General features: G+C 39.8%; 1 pseudogene; it reads right to left on the bottom strand.

Moving 5' to 3' along the window:
* Nucleotides 1–20,926: 20,926 nt before the first annotated feature.
* On the bottom strand, nucleotides 20,927–21,461 carry LOC109456653 (ferritin light chain; annotated as a pseudogene).
* Between the last annotated feature and the right edge of the window lie 1,055 nt (nucleotides 21,462–22,516).

The following is a 22,516-nucleotide window of genomic DNA, read 5'->3' as shown; positions in this document are numbered from 1 at the left end:
AATAGCAGTCCTAAAACTGGCAGAAAAAAACCCTAACTTATAATGACCAGTTACAATAAGAAAATAGCTTTTTGAATTGTTAAAGTTGATAACAACTTAATTACAAGCTATTAAACCTGAGAAATAATCTTTCAGTCTTCTTAACTTTCAAATTAAATATTCCTAGTACCAATTCTTGCCCGCCTACAGTCGTTTTATAAGAATTCCAATTATTTTATCATAATAATCCATCTCTACAGTAATTGTTTCAGATAACCATTGTTAAAAATTTTGGGGAAAACCAGCAATTCCACTCCTAGGAATATTACCGAAGAGAAATGGAATCAAATATCTGCACAGAAACTTGTACATGAATGTTTGTAGAAATGTTATTCGTAATAACCAGAAAGTAGAAACAACCCATCAACTGACGAATGGATAAGCAAATACAGTTTGTCCACAGTGGACTATTATGATGATAAAAAGAAATAAAGTACTGAAACAGATTACAAAATGGATGAACCTTGAAAATATGCTAAATGAAAGAAGCCAGACACAAAAGGCCACATATTACATGATTCTATTTATGTGCAATGTCCAAAATAGGCAAATCTATAGAGACTGAAAGTAGATTTGTGGTTGCCTGTGGTGGAAGGAAGAGAGGGGGTTAGGAGTGGGCAGTGACTGTCAGTGGGGAGGAAGTTTCTTTTGGGGGTGAATAAGATGTTCTAACATTAGATATTGGTGATGGTTGCACAGCTCTATGAATATATTAAAAACCACTGACTTGTACACTTTAAAGGAGTGAATTTTATGGTATGTGAATTACATAAAGTTGTTAAAAAAAATAGCTTAAAAAAGACAGTATGGAAGTTACTTTAATCACTTAAAATCACCTTCTAAGTAAGTTCAGAAGTTTTATTTTCATTCTACTGTTTAAAAAAATACAGCCAATCTGTGATTCACTGTGGGAAAAAAAAAATGAGTTAAAAGAATAAGCATTTTTCATCATTTTTCTGTTACAGCAAGTAACTATTGAAAGGTTGATTAAAGGTCCAAGGGGTGCTGTATTTCTAGAAATATTTTTTAAACTGCTTGAAATCCCAGACAATAAAGTGTTGATTGTACAAGCGGCCAGCACAGATGGATATGAAAAAGTGCCATCGCAATGCCAACTCAATATTTGGAAATTTCTATCTAGAATAGAGTGATTTTCTTTTGTTTAGTCTTTTCCCCAACTAGAAACAACTGAGAGCCATACAGCAAGGTCACAGCTGAGACCTTTACCATAAGTTCGTAAGTTCTGTCGTAGGTGGGGCTGTGAGGGCCACCGTGGAATGGCAAACACTGATGTAATGACATACAGATCCATCCAGCTGCTGCTGATCCAGGCTAGTGTTTCTGGCCAGACATTCAACCAAGGCATTCAAAAATGTCATCTCTATATTTCTCCCTGGAGAACTCGCATTTCTTCTGCTCTTCTGAGGAATCCTGGTATCGAAAGGAAAAAAGAATTCTGCCATCGACTGAGTACAGCAGCAGATATGGCAACAGCTCAGAAAGCCTGCTTTCACTTCTTAGTTTGCACAGCACTCTTTTTTTTTTTTTTAAAGATTTTATTGGGGAAGGGGAACAGGACTTTATTGGGGAACAGTGTGCACTTCCAGGCCTTTTTTCCAAGTCAAGTTGTTGTCCTTTCAATCTTAGTTGTGGAGGGTGCCGTTCAGCTTCAAGTTGTGTCCTTTCAGTCTTAGTTTTGGAGGGCGCAGCTCAGCTCCAGGTCCAGTTGCCGTTGCTAGTTGCAGGGGGTGCAGCCCACCATCCTTTGTGGGAGTCGAACCGGCAACCTTGTGGTTGAGAGGACGCATTCCAAACCAACTGAGCCATCCGGGAGCTCAGCCGCAGCTCAGCTCAAGGTGCCGTGTTCAGTCTTAGTTGCAGGGGGCGCTGCTCACCATCCCGTGTGGGACTCAAGGAATTGAACTAACAACCTTGTGGTTGAGAGCCCACTGGCCCATGTGGGAATCGAACCGGCAGCCTTCGGAGTTAGGAGCATGCAGCTCTAACCGCCTGAGCCACAGGGCCGGCCCTGCACAGCACTCTGGACAAACCTTGATTCAGGTCGAATTTGTGCCCTTATCTCTATTGCGCAGATGAGGAAATAATCTCAGTGGTTGGAAGTCACCTATGGTCCCATGTCTAATAGGTGTCTGCCAGAAATTGAACCTTTATTAGAGTTGTACACTGCTGCACCATCTATCTGGTGCTGTATGAATAAGCTTTCCAGTACCACTTTGGTGAGGAAGCTGGTTATGGTCTTCTATGAACATTTGGTCACAGGTCCTGATAGAGCATTCATGCCATCAAGCTCAAAGGACGCCAATTCCAACTTTGATCTCTTTGCATAGCACATCATTTCTTCAAATATTTATTGTATTTTACACGATCACTTCTATTAGTACCTCATATATACTTGTACTTGTATCTTATGTCATCTTGTCTCCATGGGAGACATTAAAGCAGAGTAGTCAAAAGCATTGACTTTGGAGTTAGATAGGGTTTTATGACCCGCTTTTGTCACTTACTAACTTTGTGAACTTGTCCAAATTACTTAACCGAGTTGGGACTCAATTTTCTTCATATGTAACATAGACATAGGAACAGAATCCCCTTCAAATTTATAATAGGGTGGCAATATAATGCATCCTCCAAATGTTCACGGAGGGCCGTAGGTCCAAGTGGGATTGCTGCAGACAGCCAGGCCACATGACACTCTACTTAGATGAAACAGTGCATGGAACGGGGCTAGCACACTCCCAGGCTCGCAGCAGAGCCTTCACACGTGCTGTTCTCCTCAACTCAAACACTCTTTCCTCTCTCCCCCCACACACCCTTCCCTGGCTGGCTCTTCCTCAGTGTTCAGGTCTCAGTTTAAATGCCACCTCTTCAGACAAGCCGTCCCTGACCACCCTATCCAGGTCTGTCTTTTCTGTCATAGAACTTGCTGCACTTTGAACGTACGCCTGTGTTGGTGCATTTGGTGATTGGTTGTCTTCCCTTTTCTACTGGAAGTTCTGTTAGGGCAGAGACCACACCTTTTTCATTCAGTGTATTGCCACGGGCTAGCCTAATGGACGGTAGGCATTCAAATAATTTATAGACTGGGTGAATGAATGCATGAATATTAATTTCTTTTCCCTATACTAGTGGGTCTCAGGATGATTTGCCCTCGCCCCCGGCACATTTCGCAATGTCTGGAGATATATTTGGGTGTCACAACTGGGATGGGGTTGCTAGTGGCATCTAGTGGGTAGAGGCCGGGAATGCTGCTAAACACCCTACAGTGAGTGCACAGGGCAGCTTCCCACAACAAAACGTCAGTAGTACTGAGGTTGAGGAGTCCTGCCCGGTAACTAGTGATGTAAGGGATTTTATTACCTTGAATTGGTGCCAAAATAATAGCTGTACTGGAAAAGTTACTCATGCTTTAATCTTAAGGATGCATGCCATTAAAACTGTGAAAGATTATTAGGCTCATTTTGTATCTCAAGAATTAAGCAGTAGATGGCACTAGAAGATGCCATAATTTACTCTTAAATTTCATTGTAAGTGAGTATTGATGATTTACAGTTTATCATAGTTGATTTCACCCCCTTTCTACACATAGGTATGTTTCTACTAAACTAGATGTGTGACGGTTACGTAGCAATATTTCTACCATTCAGCTCCACAGACCTAATATAGGCAAAGCCCTCTCCTGTGGATGGAGATAAGTGACTCACTCACAGGTTTTGTCCTCAACAAGCTTACACTCCCTGACTGGTCCCATAGGATAAGCATCTCATTCTGGCAGCCTCAGACCATCACTTGGAGTAGTTCATCATTTTTCAGGATTTCCTAGGTCCTAGGTAGATATGTCACTAGAGTGTGAGGTACTCATATGCACGAATGACGACAGAGTCCTCCTGTTCAGCCTCCTAGAACATTACCAAGACTTACCAGATATCTAGAGTTTTTAATTCCACAGGGGAAAAAAACCCACATTCTTTCCATGGTTCTATGTTTCGGTCCAGTTAAAGCACAAAGAATTACAGAAGACACTTCAAATGTTATGGATGATTTTTTAATTATTATTTTTAAATTATATTTATTGGGGTAACTGGTTAGTAAAATTATATAGATTTCATTTCAAATGTTATGGATAATGTTTTAATTATTATTTTTAAATAAAATTTATTGGGGTAACATTGGTTAGTAAAATTATATAGGTCTCACGTGCACAATTCTATAATATATCATCTATATATTGCATTGTGTGCTCACCACCCAGAGTCAGTTCTCCTTCCATCACCATATATTTGACCCCTTTACCCTCTTCTACCTTCTCTTTCCCCCTTACCCCCTGGTAACCACTAAACTGTTGTCTGTGTATCTGAGTTTTTGTTTTTTTGTCTTGTTCCCTGTTACTTTCAGTTTTATATCCCATATATGTGTGAAGTCATACAGTTCTTGACTGTTTCTGACTTATTTCACTTAGCATGAAAATCTCAAGATCCATCCATGTTGTCACAAATGGCAGTATTTCATCTTATGGCCGCATAATATTCCATTGTGTATATATACCACATCTTTTTTACTCTATCATGTATCAAAGGACACTTTGGTTGTTTCCCTGACTTAGCCACTGTAAATAATGCTGCAGGGAATATAAGGGCACATATATCTTTACAGATAAATGTTTTCTGAATTTTCAGGTAGATACCCAGGAGAGGGATTGTTGGATCATATGGTAATTCTATTCTAAATTTTTGAGGAACCTCAATACTGTTTTCCACAGTGGCTGTGCCAGTTTACTTACACCAGCAGTGTACGAGGGTTCTTTTTTCACAGCCTCTCCAACACTTATTACTTATCTTGTTGATAATAGCCATTCTAACAGGTGTGAGGTGATAGCTCATTGTGGTTTTGATTTGCATTTCCCTAATAGTTAGTGAAGTTGAGCATTTTTCATATAGAGAGGGTGCCAAAAAAACTGTATACACATTTTAAGAAAGAAAAACTGTATTAAAATTGTAATACTCAATATATACCGATAACAAAAGATGAATACAAGTCACGTTTGACTTCTGCAGTTACAAGAGGTGCTCAAAGTGGTTACCATCAGCATCCAGACACTTCTGATTACGGCAAACAACTGCTTGAGCAACTTTGACCAAAATGTCCACTTGTATACGTTTTTTTTGTCACCCCCAGTATCTGTTGGCCATTTGTATATCTTTTTGGGAGAACTATCTGTTCAGGTCCTCTGCCAATTTTTGTTTGTTTTTTGTTGTTGTGGAGTTGTATGAATTCTTTATATATTTTGGATATTAGCCCTTTATTAGAGGTGTTTGCAAATACCTTCTCCCATTAGGTTGGTTGCCTCTTTGTTTTGTTGATGGTTTCTTTTCATGTACAGAAGCTTTTTAGTTTGATATGGTCCCATTCATTTATTTTTGTTTTCACTTCCGTTGCCTTTGAGGTCAAATTCATAAAATCCTCTCTAAACCCAAGGTCCATAAGTTTAGTCCCTATGATTTCTTCTATGTATTTTATTGTTTGAGGTCTTATGTTTAGGTCTTTGATCCATTTTGAGTTAATTTTGTACAGGGCGACAGCAGTCTAGTTTCATTCTTTTTCATGTGACTTTCTAATTTTCCTTGCACCATTTTTTTTTCTCCATTGTATGTTTCTGGCTCCTTTGTCAACAATTATCTGCTCATATATATGTGGGTTTATTTCTGGGTTCTCACTTCTAGTCCATTGGTCTGTGTATCTGTTTTTCTGCCAATACCATGCTGTTTTGATTATTGTCTCTTTGTAGTATAAATTGAAGTCAGGGAGTGTGATACCTCCAGCATTGTTCTTTTTTCCTAGGATTGTTTTGGCTGTTAGGGATCTTTCGTGGTTCCATACAAAACTGATGATTTTTTGTTCTATTTCTTGAAAACATGCCATTGGGATTCTGATGGGGATTGCGTTAAGTCTACGAATTGCTTTGGGTAACATGGCCATTTTAACTATGTTGAGTCTTCCAATCCATGAGCACGGAATGTCTTTCCATGTCTTTGTGTCTTCTTCAATTTCTTTTAAGAATATCTTATATTAATAGCTTTCAGTGTATAGGTCCTTCACATCCTTTGTTAATTTAAGTTTATTCCTAGGTATTTTATTATTTTTGTTGCAATTGCAAAAGGAATTGTTTTTCTCATTTCTTTTTCTGAAATTTCATCATTAATATATAGGAATGCAGTGGGTTTTTGTACATTGATTTTGTATCTACCTACTTTACTGTATTTGTTTGTTGTTTCTAATAGCTTTTTGGTGTCTTTAGGATTTTCTATATATAGCATCATGTCATCTATAAAAAATGACAATTTAACTTCTTCATTCCCAATTCAGATGTCTTTTATTTCTTTCTCTTGCCTGATTGCTCTGGCGAGGACTTCCAATACTGTATTGAAAAGCAGAGGTGATAGGGGACAGCTCTGTCATGTTCCTGAACGTAGAGCAAAGGGCTTCAGTTTTTCACCGTTAATTATGAGAGGGTTTGTCATATGTGGCCTTTATTATGTTAAGGTATGTTCCTTCTATACTTATTTTATTAAGTGTTTTAATCATAAATGGATGTTGTATCTTGTCAAATGGTTTTTCTGCATCTATTGATATAATCATATGATTTTTATCTCTTTTTGTTTATGTGATATATCACATTGATCAATTTGCATATGTTGAACCATCCTTGTGCCCCTGGGATGAACCCCACTTGATTGTGGTATATAACCTTTTTAGTGTATTGTTGTATTCAATTTGCTAGTATTTTGTTTAGGATTTCTGTATCTATTCATCAGAGATATTGGTTTTCCTTTTTTGTGCTATCCTTATCAGATTTTGGTATCAGGGTAATTTTGGCCTCATAAAATAAGTTAGGAAGTATTGCCTCTTCTTCAATTTTTTGGAAGAGTTTGAGGAGGACAGGTATTAAATCCTCTTTGAATGTTTGATAGAATTCACTAGTGAAGCCATCTGCTCCTGGACTATGGCTTTTGGGGAGGTTTTAAATGACTGCTTCAATTTCATTACTTACTATTGATCGGTCTATTTAGATTTTCCAGCTCTTCGTTACACTGTCTTGGAAGATTACATATTTCTAAGAACTTGTCCATTTCTTCTAGGTTATTGAATTTGTTGGCATATAGTCCTTCATAGTATTCTTGTATGATCCTCTGTAATTCTTTGGTAACTGTCATAACTTTTCTTTCATTTCTGATTTTGTTCATTTGTATCTTTTTTTTTCAGTAGTGAGACTAGACTGGGGGTTGTCCATTTTATTAATCTTTTCAAAGAACCAGCTCTTTGTTGCATTAATTTTTTTCTATTGTCTTTTTGTTCTCTATTTCATTTAATTCTGCTCTACTTTTTATTATTTCCTTCCTTCTGCTGTCTTTGGGCTTCATTTGTTCTATTTTTTCTAGTTTTTAAGATGTAACGTTAGGTTGTTTATTTGGGATTTTTCTTGTTTCTTGAGATTGGCTTCTATAATAGAAATTTTCCTCTTAATGCTGCTTTTTCTCCATCCCAATAATTTTGATATGATGCATTTTTATTCTCATTTGTTTCTATGTATCTTTTAATCTCTCCTTTTATTTCTTCTTTGACCCATTTTTTTAGTAGCATGTTGTTTAATCTCCATGTATTTGTGGTTTTTCCTGCTTTCTTTTTGCAGTTGATCTCAAATTTCAAAGCATTGTGGTCAGAGAATATGCTTTTTATATTATGTTTAAGTATATAGTACCCTATTCTGTATAGGGGTTGCCATTTCCTGCTTCTGTCTGTCTGTTAGTTATCTTACTCATAGTTTTGTATCCTTTTGTCTTTTTGTTTCAGGTAAAATAGCCTATTTCAGTATTTCTTGTAATGCAGGACTTGTAGTAGCAAATTCCCTCAGCTTCTGTATGTCTGGAAAAGTCTTTATTGCTCCTTCATATCTAAAGGATAACTTTGGAGGATATATTATTCTTGGCTGGTAATTTCTCTCTTTCAATAGTTTGAATATTTGATTCCACTCCTTCCTGGTTTGTAGAATTTCTGCTGAAAAAATGGATGATAATCTAATGGGTCTTCCTTTGTAGGTTAACATCTTCTTTTTCTTGGCTGCCTTGAGAATTCTTTCTTTGGCATTAATTTTTGACAGCTTCAATATAATGTGTCTTGGAGAAGGCCTGTTAGGATTGAGATAATTAGATGTTCTGTTTGCTTCTTGGATTCGAGGGTCCAGTTCTTTCTATAGGTTTGGAAGTTCTCAGCGACTATTTGTTTGAATAGGCTCTCTGTGCCCTTCTCCCTGTCTTCTCCTTCATTATTCTTATACCACTCTTTCTGATGGAGTCAGAGAGTTCTTGTAGAATTCTTTCATTTGTTTTAACCCTCAGTTCTCTATTTTTCCATTTGCGTCATTTCCAGATTTCTATCTTTGATATCACTAATTCTTTCCTCTATCTGGTGGACTCTATTTCCTAAGCTGGCTCTTTCGTTCTTCATCTCTTTTACTGAGTTCTTCAGCTCCAGAATATTTGGTTCTTTTTTAAAAATTTCATTCTCTTTGGTAAAATATTCATTTTGTTTGTTGATTTTATTTCTGAATTCATTAAATTGCCTATGTGAGTTTTCTTATATCTCATTGAATATTCCAGGATTTCATTTAACATTGCAAAAATCCATGTTGGAAATTATTAAATTTTAATTGGGGTATTTCATTGGTAATTTGATGAGTTAATGGCTTATTTGTAGTTTTCTTAAGAAATTAACTACCGTGTTTCCCCGAAAATTAGACCTAGCTGGACAATAAGCTCTAATGCGTCTTTTGGAGCAAAGATTAATATAAGACCCGGTCTTATTTTACTATAGTATAAGACCGGGTCTTATATAATATAATACAATACAATAATATACAATATAATATAACACCAGGTCTTATAGTAATTTTTGCTCCAAAAGATGCATTAGAGCTGATTGTCCGGCTAGGTCTTATTTTCGGGAAAACAGGGTATGATTATTAAAGCAAGAGGTTGTTTGCTGAATTGGCAGCAGCAGTTAAGGGATTTGGGTTCCTTATCTGTGCTCTGAAAGATGTATGACCTCGAGCAAGTCACTTAACTTTTCTCAGTTTGTTTCCTCATCTGAAAAAATGAGTGAATAATTCTCACCTTGTCTATCTCATGGAGATTTAGTGCTCAAATCATATAGTCCTTGAGACTATCCTGGCTCATATGTTTAAGTGTGGATTTCAGTATGTATTCCTGTTTGGGGAAAATAGAGGGTCTTTCAATTCAGTTGATTGTACTTTTTCATAATATTAAAAGCCAACCAAAAACTGCAGTGTGGTTATATTTCGGCACAGCTTTGCTTTTTTGAAATCTCCCATAGTGATTAAGTGATATAGCAAAACAACTGAGAAAAAAAGAAGAATGATATTATTGAACCAACAAAGTAGAACATGTTTGTTCAACAATGGGATTAGTTGCTCATGTGTAATTTCAAGATGATACACTTTTCATTTTCTGCTGAATGAGATACCTCAACAACTGCCTCATAAAAATGAAAAGGTTCTGGTTTATGTGAGATTTGCAAAGTCTGAAAATTGTGTGTTTTGAAAAGCGACTGATTATTTAAGTATTTGTCAATATCTTAACATACACAGTTGTTAGATTGTAGACTAATACATTTCTACATATCATTTAAAATATGCTGCCTGATGATCTTTCCCACTGAACAGTTGGATTCTTTAGGAACTGTGTATAATGTATAGTCCACATAATGTTTACCTTGATTCTCACAGTGGATATTTGTAGCATCTTTTTTTTTTTTAGCAAGTATGCAAAGAATTTTTTTTATTTTATTTTATTGGGGAATATTGGGGAACAGCGTGTTTCTCCAGGGCCCATCAGCTCCAAGTCATTCTTCAATCTAGTTGTAGAGGGCACCACTCAGCTCCAAGTCTAGTCACCATTTTCAATCGTTAGTTACAGGTGGTGCAGCCCACCAACCCATGCGGGAATTGAACCAGCAACCTTGTTGTTGAGAGCTTGCGCTGTAACCAACTGAGCCATCCGGCCGCCCCTCTGGAAGCTCAGCAGCAGCTCATTCTCTTCAATCTAGTTGTGGAGGGCGCAGCTCACTGGCCCATGTGGGAATCGCACCGGCAACCCTGTTGTTCAGAGCTTGTGCTCTAAACAATGGAGCCATTTGGCCGCCCCATGTAGCATCTTTTTAGATAAGAAAATTATTCAAGATTAAGTGACTTGTTGCGGGGAGTTTCTCAGAGAGCATTTTCCAGGCTCTCGGCCTCACGTGGATAGGTGCTGGCTCAGGTAGTAAATGGCCATCAACTGTGATTGGATGGCCATCAGCTGTGGCTAGTTGGCCGTCAGCTGTAACCAGTGAGCCATTGGCCACTGATATAACTGCTGTGGCTCCGCTAGCAGAAAATGGGGGCTAGCAAGAAGATGGTGGCTGGCAAGCACGGACTGCAGTTAGCACGGCGGAATGCGGGTTGCAGATTGCAGAGAAGTGGACGGCAGGTTGCAGATAGTGTGGCTTCTGCTTCCTGTGTCTCCAACCCAGCCGCCAGTGACACAATAGTGGTGTGACTCCCCTACCTATGGCTCCGTGGGTGTTCCTTTTTGGCCTCACCATGTCCTGCGTTCTTATGTGAGGAGCTAGACTAGAGACCCCACATGACACCCTGCACGACAGATGGATAAATTAACTTGAATATGAACAGAAGTAAAATGAAGGATGACACATGAAGGCTTCATGATGTTTCCCAGGGCTGTGACGTAGAGATGTATTGTGCAGGCAAATGGCAAGGGTTGCAAAGAGTTAATGAGCATCTTTCAACATGTGCATGACTGTTCCTTTCCAGCAAAATAAAGGAAAGTTATCTCAAATGTGTCTCCTGTGTGTGCCTTGTATCAGGCACTATTCTAGTTTCTTTATGTACATTATCTCACTTGATTCTTGCAGCACTGATGTAGCATCTGTGATGGACTCCCTTTGGAAAACACAGAAAACTGAGGCATAAAGAGGTTCCATTACATGCCAAACATACAGTAAGTAAGTGGAAGAATTGATATTTGAGTCTAGGTCTCTGCTTCCGAAATCCTTTTTTTTTTTTCCCCACTAAGACACGCTACCTCCTTATTATGGTATTAAACTGTTAAATAATACATTTTTGCCCAAGCAGTATCACTAGTCATGTGGTGAAATCTCACGGATGACTAGGTAAATTGAAACTACTACTTTTTGCAAACTTTGTGGATATGTGTTTGAACCAAGTCAAGTTTACTCAAAGAATGTGTTTGTTTTGCCTCAGTGACTCTTTGCAAAATCAGTTTGTACCAATACAAATGTATTTGGTCTGTTAAGACTATCCCAAATGAATTGTTCATTTTCCTAAACATAAATTTTGTTTGGAAAACACTTGCAAGTGCAGAGACAGCTTCAGTATGAATTATGGCGCTTGGAGTGTTCAAGTAAGATTGATAGTGGCTGGACTCGGGATTAATGTCATATTTTTCTGCAAAAGAGCTTTAGTAAGTTCAGTTATGGCACCATTTGAAGTCAGCTTAGTCAGTTGGGAATTTTAATTAAGTTCTGGGCAGCCACTAAGTATAACATATTCTGAGGCCAAGTTTTTCCAAGTAGCCATAGAAAATTGGGCATGTGTACACTAGCACCATTCGTGGACATAAATCATAGCCAGCAGGAAAGTTTAGACGGTAGAAAGTTGGTTCCAAGTGACGTTTGCAGAAAGTTCAAGCCAACTTAACCATCAGAGGTGCACTTTGGTCTGTACTTCTTTTAAAATAATCTTTGAAATTTTTATTTTGGTTCTGAAACATTACCCTATCACTTGTAATCGTGTCTAGCCCATGAATTCATTGATCAGAGCATCCAGGGAGAGTTCCAAATGCGCAAAGCTTGTGAACATCACCCAATTTCCTTTCTTTTTTTTTTTAAATTAAATTTATTGGGGTGACAATTGTTAGTAAAGTTACATAGATTTCAGGTGTACAATTCTGTAATACATCATCCATAAATCCCACTGTGTGCTCACCACCATCCAGAGTTAGTTCTCTTTCCATCACCATATACTTGACCCCCTTTACCCTCTTCTACCACCCCCTCCCCCCTTACCCTCTGGTAACCACTAAACTATTGTCTGTGTCTGTGAGTTTTTGTTTCTTTATTTGTTTGTCTCATTCTTTTGTTGTTTTCAGTTTTATAACCCACATACCAGTGAAATCATATGCTTCTTGACTTTTTCTGTCTGACTTAACCTAAGACCCGAAACAATATAAACTGCATAGAAGAAAACATAGGTACTAAACTTATGGACCTTGGGTTCAAAGAGGATTTTATGAATTTGACCTCAAAGTCAAGGGAAGTAAAAGCTGAAATAAATGAATGGGACTATATCAAACTGAAAAGCTTCTTCACAGCAAAAGAAACCATCAACAAAATAAAAAGGCCACCAACTGCATGAGAGAAGATTTTTGCAAACAACGCCTCTGATAAGGGGCTAATATCCAACTTTCTCTGATGGGTACAATTATGTACTTCAACTTCGGTTTCTGTTAAGTATATTTCTCTCTACATGAAATCTTTCCCATTTAAATATATTTACCAACCTCTGGGTAGGGTAGACTAGGATAGAGGTGCCGATGAAGCTGTGCACAGAGTGGGTGGGCTGAGACTGCTGCCTCTGTTCCGTGTTTATTTATAGTCCTGTCTATCCTTATGACACTATTGATGAAACTGCTTATTTGGAAAATTGCTGTTCTCAAGTTGAAACTTCAAAATTTTCTTTTGTGAACAAGACTTAAAACTGTGCTTCCTGAGCACTGCATAAAACACACACACACGCACACACACAAAAACAGGCTTTAAGTTTCAGGAGACGGTTGTGACAAGTAAGAAGGAAAATCTATGTTTTTCCTTCTTTCCCTCTTCTCTTAGAATCTTTACTTTGGATACTGACAGTGCCATCCTTACAATCATCCAGCCTTCAAAGCTCAGTCATCGTTTCATTTCTGCCTCTTCCTCAAACCCTTATCAGGTGCCAAGCCTTATATATAAGTTCTGCTTCTAAAATGTTTCTCAACGGCCCTTTCCTTTCTTTTGCCACTGTTATCACTGTCTTTCATCCAAAAATCACAGTGACATCCTACACTCAGCCTTTCTGTCATCCCCAAAAGTGCTATAGCTTTTTCCATTTAAGCATCTCTCCGAGTCTCATAGTGTGTTGCCTAAATAATTAGGAGGGTCTCCTAGTTGGTCTGCTTGGCTGTATGCTTGCCTCCATTGCAATGATGTTTCCATCTCTGTCTTCCTTTTCTAGACCATTAGCTACTTGAAAACAATCCTATCTTACTCGATGCAATCTCTTCAGTTCTATTGTAATGCCTGCCATACAGTTGTAGATCACTTACATTTATTCAACAAATCTTAATAAAACACCTACTCTGTGCTAAGCACTGGGACTGTAGAAGTGAATAAAACAGATGTAGCTCTGCCCTTATGCCGCCTATGATCTAATGGGAAGAGACAGACCAGGAACAAGTAAGAAACAAACAAAAATTAAATTGTGTTAAAATGGAATGATTCCAAAAAAACTAAGGGAATGAATAGAGAATAACAAAGTGGTTCCAACTTTAGGTAGGGTTCACAGAAGCCTGACAGAAGAAAGTTAGCAATCCAGATAGTGAATGGGCAAAGAGCATAGCAGACAAAGGAAGCAGCATGTGCAAAGGTCCTGAGGTGGAAAGAGCTTGATCTATTTGAGGAACCAAAAGGCTTCAGTGTGGCTGAAGCCTAGTGTTCTGAAGTGTGGTAGGATACCTCGCCCGGGACTAGTCAGATCAGGGCCACATCATGAAATTTTCATGCAAGGGCAAGGGGCTTTAAGGATGAAGGGAAGGGCATCAGATGAGCACTTCTAAAGGATCAGTTTTCCTGTATTGGGAGCCAAAGAGGAGGGCAGAAAGACCAGTAGGTGCTGTTGTAGAGATCCAGGTAAGGGTTGTTCTTGCATGAATAAATTGCATCTTGTGTAGATTGCTGTAATTGCCTTATACCGTATTTCCCCAAAAATAAGACCAGGCCTTATATTAATTTTTGCTCCAAAAGATGCATTAGGGCTGATTTTCAGGGGATGTCTTATTTTTTCATGTACAACAACCTACATTTATTCATGTACAACAATCTTCATTTATTCATTTATTCATGTACAAAAATCTACATTTATTTAAATACAGTCATGTCATCTTCTTCTGGAACATCGTCATAACTCTCCAAACCCCGAATTTCAGCTTGAATTTCTTGTGACTCCATTTCCTGTAGAAACATGGGCCCCGATCTCACACGTCCAGCAATAGAGCTCTCCTTAAATGAGCATTTCTCGTCCATGTCGCCTGCTCGTAGTGCACTGGCAATACAGCTGTCAGTGATTTTATCCCAGGAATTCTTCACCCAAGTCACGACCTCTTGCAGGCTAGGCTTCACAAAGTTTCCATGCTGATTTCTCTCCATTCTATTTTCAATGTAGTCATTGATTTCCATGCGCAAATAGTCCTTGAATGGCTTGTTTATTGCAATATCAAGAATCTGGAAATAGGCAGTCATTCCTGCGGGAATCATTATTTGATCTATTCTTCTCTCTGCAAGGAGGTTCTTCATGTCTTTAGCGTGGTGAGTACTGGCTGAATCCCAGACTAGCAGACCTCTTTGGCCACCTCACAAAACAAGTGGCAGCATTAAATCGACCCACTTCCTTATAACTGCTTGTGTGCACCAGGCTTTTTTGGTTTCAAGAACATAAATGCCTGAAACATATTCAACCTTATCTTTCTTGATGATTAGAAGTGGGGCTTTCTTTCCATCCAGACGTATGGCCAAAATACAGGTGACACATGTACTTTCATAACCAGTGGAGGGAATGTAGATGGATGAGGCACCCCTCTGATCAATTGTCGTTTGAGATCCTTGGCTCATAAACACTGCAGTTTCATCCATAACAATCATGTTGGAGAGTTGGTATTTAGAAAAGTCGATGCCATCAACAAAGGACTTGAATGCAAGTGCACATTTAATAACTTCAGTATCTTCCAGCTTGAACAGTGTTGTCAATCTTCTTAGAGACAGTTCATATTGCTGAAGGAAGCCATCCAGCCTGTGTTGTGATGCTTTGAATTCTTCTGGGGATATTTCTAACTCTGGTGCCATGGCAAGGGCAAATGCTTGAGTATCACCCCTGGGCACAACCAAAGCGTCTGTTCTGTCAGCAATCCATTCACAGATGATGTCTTCCAACTCAGGAAATAATGGTTGCCGACCTGATCGACACTTGGGCTTCTTAGCATTTCCCTCCTCCACCTGTTGACTGAGGTTATCATACTCTGCTCACCATTTTCACACCATTCAGAGATCCAACTTCTCTTTGCACACAGCTGTAAGATTCTTGCCCTGGGAATCCTCCACGATTCCTTTCATGTACTTGATGGACTAGCTTTCTTTTTGCACTCATCTTGTCTGGGGGTCTAAATATTACTCCCTTCAAATATACCATTAAACCAAGTGTTAATTGAAGACTTACAAGACAGGGGTGGCAACAAAAATGATGACAGTTAAGAATGATGGTCCACACGAAAGTGATGCAAAATTGTAGGCACCAAAATTGAATAAAGTTCCTTTATTTCACATGAGTGCATTAAGTACGTCCATTACAACACACAACATATTGAATTAGGAAGATTCATATTACACACAACCATGTCCATTTGTTATCAAGGGCGCACGTTATTCGTGCTTTGTGTTTGTATTCCTATTGGTCATTCGGCAATAAGTCTCGAGTTCATCTGTTTACATAGGTGTTTACCTCTTGTCCAAAGGTGCCCAGTTGGGTATTTACAAATACTTAATTATAATTTATATTATCATTTATTTTAAGTATTAAAGTCAATAATATTTACTTATGTTTAAATATATATTGATATTATTATTTTATAATTCAGTACATCCATCGTGTTGCAAAGGACGTACTAACTGCATCTGTCTAGCTGACGATCTTAACTGGGGCTTATTTTTGGCGTAGGGTTTATTTGCGAGCATTCTGAAAAAAATCATGCTAGGGCTTATTTTCTGGGTAGGTCTTATTTTGGGGGAAATACGGTATCTCTACTTCATCCTAATTCACTTTCCATTCCAGATTTATTTTTCTAGTGAAGCTTTAATCACACTTATTTATTCTACATTTCTCAATACGTAAAAATTACAGTTAAAACTCCTGGGTATGTGATTTAAGACTTCCTTTGAAACTCGTCCCTTTAGGCTTCTTTTCCATTTCTTTCCTAGATATATTCTGTGCTCAAGCCACCCCCCAGAGGTTCCCCTCACTTTCCCACCGCTATGTATTTAACCAGGTGATTCTGCTTGGAATGTTTTCTTCCTCATTTCTTTCTAAGAAGTGTTTGTGCTTTTTGGGGGAGGCTGGTTCAGGTACTGAAGTTTATATGAAACATTTTCTGATATCAGTAACCCGGAGTAGTATCTCCCTCCTTTGATCTGTATTTACAGCACGTTTTTCTCTTTTTTCTACCTTACTCTGTGTTATCTTAGATTCCTCTATGTCATTCCTTTTTGAATCTAGTAGAACCTTGAACATAGCATGAGCTCAGTTAAGTTTTTATTGAAATCAGTGCAGTATATTGTAGTATCTAACAAAATTGTGTGTGTGCGTGTACGCATGCGTGCGCGTATTTTGTGCCCCAAACTTAATAGTTCCAGCTTAATTTTAAGATTTTTAAAAAATAGGTTCGCTTTAGAGCCTTGTGTTCTTGGATATATAATCAGTTTGAATCTTTGAACATCTGGTTCTCAGATATAACAGTTTCATGTGCACATGTTTGTTCCAGAAAAATCCCCCTACTTCATAAGAATAGTAAGAGCTTGGCACATACTTCTAAATCATAATTTTGTATTAAATATTGAAATTGCAGAAGTTAATGTGACTGAGGGGATAGTAAGAATATAGTAGCTGTAATAAAGAAACAGTGCAAAGGAGGAAATTATGTTGGGGTTGGCATTAGCTCAACCAGATATGCCAGGAAAAAGCTGAGGCAGGATTAGAATCCCAAATGTCAAAAGAAATGAAGGCCATTGATAGTATGAGGTAGGTCGTCCTGTAAGAGAAGCCGATGTTTATTTGTCAGATGGTTGAATGGCTCAGGAGAGACATTCTAATGAGCCATATTTCAGGATCTACAACATGGCTGCTGTTGCGGATGAAGCATTAGCCTTAGCCTTGGACAGATGTAGGACCTTGTGCCCCTCTGAGATAGTTTTCTAGAATTACAGAACTGTCTTCAGTGGGCTTATAGTAAGGTCAGGTATGTAGTCTCTAGATCCAGGCAGAAGCAGATTCAGATCAGGGTATTTCCACATTTTAGATTGATGGCTATGGGTAACTTTCTCTCTGAGCAGGATTGCCTTGTATGGTAGGGTAGCTATAGGTATAAAACAAAGGCATCTTCCCCAGTGCATAAAAGTGGAGGGAGGACCAGGAAGGGGAAATAAGGTCATATAATTTCCTAATATGTAGCAGTGGTATTTCTGATGGGCAGCCATCAATTTACTAATTACACTTGGTATAATTACAAATTCTAGTAATTATTATATGTACATAAAAATTTGATTTTCCACACACAATTTTGGTTCCTAAAACCTCTACTTCCCTAGAATGTATGAAATTTGGAAGAGAAGGGAGCATTTCAAGCCAAATCTAGGACCCAAGGAAACAAAAAACAATTGGGCTCCCAAACAAACAAATAGGTAACGGATAGGGTTTTAATAAAAGTGTTCTAGGAGCAAAGGAAGCAAATAGAAAGGGAACGGTTGCAGAGTTAAGGCAGTATTTCAAAAAGTGAAGAATTATGATTCAAAGGTATTCCCCAGCTCCAGGAGTTATTCTTAAAATGCTTCCATGGGGGAAGGAGCTGGGGGTTCACTACTGATTGGTACAAGCTTTTAGAGATGACCCTTTTCTCTTTCATTTTCAATGGCTAAGGCTGGAAATAACCTTTGCAGAGAAACTGGAGAAGGAGTTACTGAGACAAAGTGAATGTCACAGGGCAAGTCAACAAGGGAAACCCAGCACAATGTGGGAGTGAAGGCTGGGCCCCAGGAACACTTGACATGCCCTTTGGGGGAAAGGAAGACAGAGAGCTTGGGAATGACAATTAGAATATCAGAAAATAGAGCGGAAAAATGTCATCTGGCAGAGGTGAAGACTTACAGTATCTGGTGCCAGAGTCCCTTTTTAGGATATATCCCCATCTCTGTGGCCTAGAAACAGCTTTGCTGCTGAGGCTGGAGTACGAAGTAGGATCAGTGTCACTTGACAGTGAATTTTGTCTCATACGAGGTCTGACAGTTAGTTCACAAACGCATCCTAGAAAAAGTGCCACATACCTCATTGCTAAATATCACTATAGTCACCTTCGAAGTACTCCCCTGGGAAAGCTATGCACTGATGCCAGTGCCTAGTCCACCCTTCAAAGCAATTTGGAACTCTTTTTCTGGAATGGCCATCAGAGCTGTCATCATATTACCCTTGATGTCCTGAATGTCATCCAAATGTCTTCCTTTCAATAGTTCCTTTATCTTTGGGTAAAGAAAGAAGTCATTAGGGGCCAGATCAGGTGAGTAGGGAGGGTGTTCCAATACAGTTATTTGTTTACTGGCTAAAAACTCCCTCACAGACAGTGCTGTGTGAGCTGGTGCATTGTCGTGATGCAAGAGCCATGAATTGTTGACAAAACGTTCAGATCATTTTTATCTAACGTTTTCTTTTTTTTTTTTTTTAATTTATTGTTTAAATTTATTGGGGTGACAATTGTTAGTAAAATTACACAGATTTCAGGTGTACAATTCTGTATTACATCATCTATAAATCCCGTTGTGTGTTCACCACCCAGAGTCATCATGTAACTTTTTCACACAGCCTTTTCAGCACTTCCAAATAGTAAACTTGGTTAATTGTCCAGTTGGTAAAAACTCATAATGAATAACCCCTCTGATATCAAGAAAAGGTTAGCAGCCTCTTTGCAACATGTTCGCAAACTTAATTGTCAGACCTCGTATGTTTGAGAGAGGCAGAGATAAATATTGAAATTCTTGTTTGGGATGTGTTTCTATTAACTAAAAACATTGCTCCAAATAAGAGCTACCGAGGTCACAGTTTCATCATGTGCTCGTCAAGGCTGGGATTGTATGAGATACTAAAGGGGACTGATAGTCTCTAGAACACTGAAATTGAGTTCCCAGGCTGATTGTCTAAGAGGCTGAAATGGGATGGTCAAGTTCACTCAGAGAGAAACTGAGAGGGGGCTATAAAATCAGTTGTGGAAAACCAAGAACTTTGCAGGGCAGTCTCTCTGTGGTTTCCGCAGTGAGAACACTGTTTTGTTTGACAAGCATCTCACGTATCTCAGATGGCTGGCTTGAGACTTAGGGAAACAGATCTTTGAGGACGCCTTACTTCAGAGGAGAGGTGCACAGCTTGGGGCGACAGTGTTTTACTGATATTGGACTTGCTAGTTTTTTTCCAGTTGCTAGTAATCCAGCCATGCATCCTTGGAATAAGTGATGAACTTTGTAATGAAGAATGAATAACATGGTTCTGTGCTACTGTTACAGGAAAAGAGTGTCCTTGCCTTCACACAGGCAAGAATTCAAACGTGAGCCGATAGAGAGTTTAAAGTAAAAGTAAGTTTATTTAGCAGAGAATAAGTAAGAAAACAAAGGCCAGCCCATAGAGAGGTGGTCTCCAATCCCTAGTGGAAGAGAGACCCCCTTCATCCCCCGGGCTAGGGTTTCTCTGTATTTTCTGCTTCCACAGAAAATTCATTGGTATGGGAGTGGGAGACGGGAAAAGAAGAACAATGAGAAGTTTAACTTTGTAAGTGGCAAGAAGCATACAGGCAGATTTGTCTTTAACTCTTGTCAAGCACAACCTGTATTTTATCTGCCGTGGGCTTAGCTACAGGGAGGGTCCTAATGGAATCTCTAGTCTTCCAAAGAGCTTGCTCTGTGTCATTGATTAACGTCTGCCTGAGTTCTGTGTCTCGGAGCACACAGGCAGCGTGCTTGGACTCCAAACTCCTAGTTCCTTCGTCTGCAAAAATAGTCCTCATGCCTCTTCCCTGTGTTACCGTGGACCGAGATAGCTTTTCCTCCCTCTAAACCCAGCTATTATCAGCAGTGGACCACAGGGAGTCACATCATGATGTCCTCATAGCTTAACACGAGAGGAAGCAAGTGAGATCAAGGTCTCAGCTTGCTATTTGAAGACATGACATAGAAGAGAAGAAAAAGAGGTTGAGGTGGCTGTCGATTCCCCTGGGATGCAGGCCCAGCTCAGTTTACCAGTCCCGGAGGATGGAGGATGGAGGAGTGTGAAGAAAGAGAACCACATCTACGTATGTGACTTTGTAACACAGTGACGCAGGTCACTATTAAACATGGCCTCATCAGTGGCCCAAATCTTGACCCAATCTGATTAGAGACTCAGTTTTGTGTGGAGAATGTAGAAGCAAGTGGACAGATGTTTTCTTTACTTGGTCTAGGCGAAGACTCAACTTTCACTTTCTGGTGACAGTCGAAGAGTTTCAGAGTCATTTCTTTCTTTCTTCTGCAAAAAGTTGTATTGTTTCAGTTTGGTTCATGGCATGGGAGAGGGCTCCAGGGTGGTTAGAAGGCTGCCTCGTGGTTACAGGGAGAGGCTCAGGCAGAAGCCCAACACCAGGGGACGCAGAGGGGCCCCTCAAAGGCCTCTGGGCTCCAAAGGCTTCTAGTCGTGCTTGAGGGTGAGCCTTTCAAAGAGATACTCGCCCAGCCCAGCCTGGGGACCGGCCAGCCTGGGGAGGTTAGTCAGATGGTCACCCATCTTCTTGATGAGTTTCACCTCCTCATCCAGAAAGTGGCTCTCCAAGAAGTCACAGAGATGTGGGATCCGTGCGGGCAGAACCCAGGATGTGCAGGCAGAACCCAGGATGTGCAGACAAAAGGCCTGTTTCATGTTCTTCTCCAGGGCCATGGTGGCTTCCATGGCTTCCTGAGTTTTACCCCACTCATCTTGGGAAGGCTTCTGCAGATCCTGGAAGAAGACTTGGCCGCCATGCTGGTTTTGCATCTTAAAGAGATGTTCAGCGCCCTCACGCTTCTCCTCAGCCAACTCGAGGTAGAAGTGGCTCACGCCCTGTAGAGCCACATTGTCGCGATTGAAATAGAAGCCCAGAGAGAAGTAGGTGTAGGAGGCCCCGCAGATGCAGGCTGATGGTGGCCTCCACCTTGGTAGGATAATTCTGACAAACTTGAGAGCTCATGGCTGCTTGGCGATAAGTAGTTAAGCTCAAAAACTGGTGTTGGCTGGTCTTGGAGACTGAGGATGGCTGAGATGATTCTGAAGGTTGTGACTGGAAAAGTGGTCGGAGGGTGGTTGGAGGCTGGAAGAAGGGGCATCCCTGGGTCTGTTCCGTCCAAACACTGTTGAAGCAAGAGACAGATCCCGGGGACCATTGAGGGCACTGCCTAAGAGACCTATTTTTTAAATAAAAATTCGAATGGCATGAATGTCCTCAAAATTGGTTATGAATTAACTCTTAAAATAAGTCCTCCTGATATGTTGAGGAGTCCCTAGAGTGACACTTCACGTGAGTCTGCAAACCAGGGTAGCAGCTGCAGTCACCATGTCTTGTGTTGGCCTGCTTTGTTGTTCCTCTCCTGCTCTGGTCCCCATGTCAGAGGCACGTTGGACAAGCTTCCCCTTAATCACTGTCTATCATGAGAACACTAATACTCCCGCCAAATTCACGTTTTTCCGGTTGTTCCAAAGCTTCAAGTTTGTAGGGTGCCAGGGCATTGTGAGGGGCAAGACCTCTGAGGGCTCCGATTCTGTGCCACCTTTTGGCCTTTGGATGGTGAAATGGCTCAGCCTCTGAACTGTATCAGTGAGTCTCCCTGAAGAGTTCTGTCAGCGTCTGTCCAGAACCTGGCACATGCGCCCATGAAAAGCCGATAAGTATGACCTAACTACAACCAACCACAGAAGCATTAATAAGGACAGAAGTGACTGGGGGGAATTTTGTCACAACTTTGTTCCTCAAGGACCGATGTGAGGGTTTTTGAGTAATGGTGTGGCAGGTAGAATGAACTCAAGAGTGTTGCACTTCCAAAAGGTTCAAGCCTGCAAACATTGCAGATCTGTGACGCTTTCAGTAATCCAAGTGGTGATTTTTTGGGCTCTGCTTCAGAGGTGGGGGAAATGGACAAGAGATGGATTTAAGGAAAAATGTAGAAGTCAAGGGACCTCAGGCAGATTACATGTGGTGAGCCAGGCACGCAGGGAGCGAAAGAGAGCTCACTTTTATTCAAGAACGAT

The sequence above is a fragment of the Rhinolophus sinicus genome, chromosome X (genome assembly GCF_036562045.2).
Source record: "Rhinolophus sinicus isolate RSC01 chromosome X, ASM3656204v1, whole genome shotgun sequence".
Classification (NCBI taxonomy): domain Eukaryota; kingdom Metazoa; phylum Chordata; class Mammalia; order Chiroptera; family Rhinolophidae; genus Rhinolophus; species Rhinolophus sinicus.
This window is presented reverse-complemented; position numbering and strand designations above follow the sequence as displayed.